General features: G+C 47.8%; 1 protein-coding gene across 1 annotated transcript in view; it reads left to right on the top strand.

Moving 5' to 3' along the window:
- The window catches only part of sbf2 (SET binding factor 2), a 109,909-nt gene that overhangs the window by 35,452 nt on the left and 69,457 nt on the right, over positions 1-5,000 (top strand). The window lies entirely within an intron of this gene.

Genomic DNA, 5,000 nt, shown 5'->3' with positions numbered 1-5,000 from the left:
GTGTGTGTGTGTTGTTGTGTGTGTGTGTGTGTGTGTTTGTGTGTGTGTGTGGGAAGTAGACTACATGTTACGCCATAACATCGCTGAGCCCAGCGTTAGCGCTTGGAGCTCCCCTTGCATTCTCGTAGGCAAATCTGATGGTTCTCTGCGTTTCTGTACGGATTACCGTAAAGTTAATTCGGTTACGACGCCAGATTGTTTTCCTCTGCCTCGTGCAGATGACTGTGTAGACAGGGTGGGGGCCGCTGTTTACGTCAGTAAATTCGACATGCTCAAGGGCTATTGGCAAGTCCCGTTAACCGCTCGCGCCAGGGAAATCTCTGCATTCGTCACCCCCGACGCATTTCTGAACTATCGGGTAATGGCATTTGGAATGCGTAACGCCCCATCCTGTTTCCAAAGGCTGGTAAATATCGTCTTAAATGGCATGTCTGACTGTGAAGCCTTTTTAGACGATATCGTGGTATACAGTCAGACATGGCCATCACACATGCGTCAGATGCGCGAGCTGTTCCAGCGGTTGACAGATGCCAATCTCACACTAAACTTAGCTAAGTGTGAATTCGCCAAAGCTAAAATTACATACTTAGGCCATGTAGTAGGTGGGGGTGAAGTTCGGCCGGTGGAGGCCAAAGTTGCGGCGATCCTAGAATTCCCTGCGCCTGATGACCGACGCAGTCTTAGGCGATTTTTAGGTATGGTAGGATACTACCGTAGCTTTTGCCAGAACTTCTCGTCCGTAGTGTCACCACTCACTGACTTATTGAGTCCAAAAGTTCCATTCGTATGGACTGACAAGTGCCAGTGTGCGTTCGAGACTGTAAAGAGTCTTCTTGTCTCCGCACCGGTGCTGCAAGCCCCCGATTTCGGCCGACCATTTAATCTCGCGGTCGATGCGAGCGATGTAGGAGCAGGAGCTGTCCTTCTCCAACGTGGTCCTGACGACGTCGAGCATCCCGTGTGCTACTTTTCTCGAAAGTTCAATTCACATCAGCGAGCATATTCGACTATCGAAAAAGAAGCACTCAGCCTCGTGCTCGCAATTCAACAATTCGAGGTTTACCTCGGCTCGTCATCTTATCCGATCACAGTGTACAGTGACCACGACCCATTGCGCTTCTTAAATAAGATGCGCAACTCCAACCAACGCCTTATGCGTTGGAGCCTTATTCTACAACCGTATGACCTCGCGGGGCAGATAACATCATAGCCGATGCATTATCTCGTGGCCATTAGGTTGAGGATTTGTTTTGCTTTACGTTTGACAGCCTTTGATGTTCGAGCTTCAGTTAGGCTACCGTTAGTTTAAAAGTTGGATCACTGGTAGTAATGTTCTGTTTGAGAATCCTAGGTCCGAAAAAAAAAGAAAACACTGCGTTATGCATCTCTTGAATGGCTTAGGTATTTTAAAATGTGTGTATATATCTATGTGCTTGAATATGTGTGAATGTTTCCATGCTTGACTTGGTCATGTATGACTGGGTTCTTGAATTTCAGTTGTATACAGTATTCATTGGTTTTGTGATTCCTAGCTTATGATGGCTAGAGCCACCATTTCGGTGGGAGGGTGTTACGAACCCTTATTGTTTAGTTAGTTTGCAGTCATGTTGAGCTCCCCCTGCTGGGGCGAGTATGTCTTGCATTTGTGCTTTCACCTTTTTCCGTGTGCCCACAGGTTAACTACCCATAATCAGGTGCACCTGGCACAGCCTACTTAAGGCCACCCGCTGCTTGCCTCAGTCTCTCTCTCTCACTAAACAGATGAGGATCGTGTGACCGGCTTGTAGCCAGTGCCATCACCTTCGTCTGTTTTCCCAAACATTATCCCCTGCGAGGGATCGTACTGTCGGGCCTTTTAGGCCGCTTTTGACCATTCTTGCGAGGGTTACAAAATAAACTACCCCTCTTTTTGTTAATCCGTCTCTTTGGTCTCTTAATCCATGGTTAGTGCTTATCATGGGTCGTAACATGGATTAATTGGGGGCTCGTCCGGGATCTTCTGACTTTGTTGTCTTACGTTTGAATTCGGCCTCTTATAGCCTGCTCTAGTCTCGTCGTCTCGTCATCGTGGCTTATTACGGGTTTTTGCGGGTGTGGGGAACGAGGTGAGTGCACCCCGGGTCCGTGGAGTCTCTGGAGGAAAACCGTCCTTTTTGTCACTTTTTTCCGGGCAATATCCGAGGAGGGGGTACTTGGATACCTCGAGCTCGGTACGGCCAGAAGACTAGACAGGTGGAGAGTTTTCAGTTTAGGGAGGAGGGGAACTCCGCTGATTCGGTTAAATGCACTGTTCTTGCACTGCGTGTTCTGTGTTGCTTCTGTGACTTTGATTGTGACTTTTTGCGCGTTTGCGCTCTGCTTTTGAAGCATTTCTGTGCTTGCTTTAGGTAGCACTGGGGTTTGTGCGTTGCTCTGTGGGTAACGACTTGTTTGCACTGCGTTGCAGTGATTTGCTTGTGTGCTGCAGCAAGCTTTGACCATAGCTTGATTGTGGTACACTTTTCCTGTGGCCTAAACGTCACCTTGTTAAGCCTTGCTTAATTACATAGTTCGTGCTATTTAAGAAATCGTTCTGATTTCTAGTGTGTCGTATCATTAGGCACACTTCTAGAGAGAGGGCATAATTCTACCTCGTAATCCGCATAAAAGGATAATTGAAGTACGTAACGCGAACAATGGTAACAGTGAAAGAGTTTATTGATACACCTGACGCGGCATTGCTACCGTCGTTGACTAAGGATCAGCTGATTGAATTGGCTACTCATTACGGAGTTGCGCTCTCATACGAGGTAAAGCGTAAAAAGCATACAGCGTTAGGTGCCTTAATCGATGGTCTGGTAGAAAAGGGTATCATTCCTCAGCCTGAAAGTCCGCCTGCTCCGGCTGAAGAGTCGGATGATGGCGACCCATCGCCTGATGGGGCCGGTGGAGGTCATCCTCCGACTCCTCATAAGAAATCTCCGCCAAAAACTCCGCGTCGACTGAAATCCCCCGATCGTGTCGATCCAAAAATACAAGAGCTACAGCTGCGTAAGGATCTTGAAGAATTAGAGATTCGTAGGGAGGAATTGGCATGTTGTAAAGAGTTAAAACTGCAGGAGTTAAAGATACAAGCCCGTGAGCAAGAGCTTGCTTCACAATTGGAGATTGCTAGGTTACAATTGGCTGCTAAAAAGGAAGGTATCGGTAATCTGATGCATCCGACATTCGATGTTGCTAGAAACATTAAACTCGTCCCTCCGTTCAATGAAAAGGATGTGGACCGCTATTTTGTCCATTTCGAACGCGTTGCCACTTCTCTGTCTTGGCCCAAGGTTGCTTGGCCACTCCTTCTCCAGTGTGTGCTGGTGGGAAGGGCCCAGCAGGTATACTCGTCCCTGTCAGTAGTACAGAGTGCAGATTACGATGGAGTAAAAACTGCTATTCTTCGAGCTTATGAGCTTGTGCCTGAAGCGTATAGGTTGCGGTTCAGACGCTACCGTAAATCAGACAGGCAGACCTTCGTAGAATTCGCCCGAGAGAAAGAGCAGTTCTTTACGCGTTGGTGCGCTGCACAAAATGTCACCGATTATGCCCAGCTTTGCCAACTAATTCTCATTGAGGAGTTCAAAAACTGTCTCCCTGATTCCGTGGCGATGTACGTCAGCGAACAGAGGGCCGAGTCTCTCGAGAAAGCCGCTGTTCTTGCTGACGAGTTTGTGCTAACCCATAAAGTGCGCGACAAGCCGCGGAAGCCTGAGACCGTGAACAGGGTGAACTCACCGCCTGAGAGTAGCTCACAACGCCAATCTGATAGCTCCGACATCAAGTGCAATTACTGTAAGAAACCCGGTCACCTGGTGACAGATTGTCTGTCACTCAAAAGGAAAAGCGCTAAAAGTGCAGGGTTGATTGCTACTAAACCAAAACCTCAATGAATCCCAAGTGTGAGTACGGATCTTGAGTGTGATCAGTCGGAGGCTTACAAGCCATTTGTGCGTGTAGGCTACGTTTCCCTCCCAGGCAGCGATAGCCTTAAACCTATAAGAATTCTTCGTGACACTGGTGCCAGCCAATCCATGATATTAGAGGGAGTACTACCCTTGTCTGACAAAATGGCACTAGGGAGTAGTGTTTTAGTACGTGGGATAGGCATGACTTTTATTCCAGTTCCTCTCCATAAAGTCCAGCTCGAGTCTGAGCTGGTTTCTGATTGTGTCGTAGTGGGAGTACGGCCGTCTTTACCAGTTCCAGGCATCGACTTTCTTCTTGGGAACGATATTGCTGGTGGGGGTATTTGGGAAAAGTCAGTTCAATTTCCAGAAGTTGTTGCTGTGCCACTGCGCCCTGAGGAGGACGAGTGCGGTAAAAAGTTTCCATCATGCGCTATCACCCGTGCAATGTCCAAACAGATCGACGCGTACAAAGCAAATGCATTCGAGGATTTGCAGAATACTTTTCTGGCAGATCTCAATTCGGACTCGTCAAACATACTTGTGTCTAACGCCTCTCAACCTGTATCACCTGCCATAGGCAGGGATGAGAAAAGTCAGTGGCTGACTCAAAATGCAAAAATTCCGATATCCAGGGCGGATTTAATTAAAAACCAAGTGGAGGATGAAACTCTCACGTCATGTTTGGCATCGGCTTGTCCTTCCATTGATCTTGTGTCGCAGCCTCAAGGCTACTTCTTTCGCGAAGGGGTCTAAATGAGAAAATGGAAGCCTCGCAATGTTCCAGACGATTGGCGGGCAGTTTCTCAAATCGTTGTGCCTGTTTGTTATCGAGGGGAAATACTACGAGTAGCCCATGATGCTGCTGCTGGACACTTAGGCGTCACTAAGACATATGATCGCGTCCTGCGTCATTTCTACTGGCCAGGACTTAAAAAGGATGCGAGACATTTTTGCAAAACCTGCCACATTTGTCAGATAATAGGCAAGCCGAATCAAAAGATTCCTCCCGCTCCGCTGTACCCGATCCCTGTGATCAGAGATCCCTTTGAGCACGTAATTATTGAT

Source organism: Alosa pseudoharengus, unplaced genomic scaffold, assembly GCF_046254945.1.
Source record: "Alosa pseudoharengus isolate Yale_2024_CS ecotype anadromous, Long Island Sound unplaced genomic scaffold, YU_APseudo_1.1 YU_APseudo_1.1_scf_19, whole genome shotgun sequence".
NCBI classification, from domain to species: domain Eukaryota; kingdom Metazoa; phylum Chordata; class Actinopteri; order Clupeiformes; family Clupeidae; genus Alosa; species Alosa pseudoharengus.
Note: the sequence above shows the minus strand (reverse complement) of the source record. Positions and strands in the feature narration are given on the sequence as shown.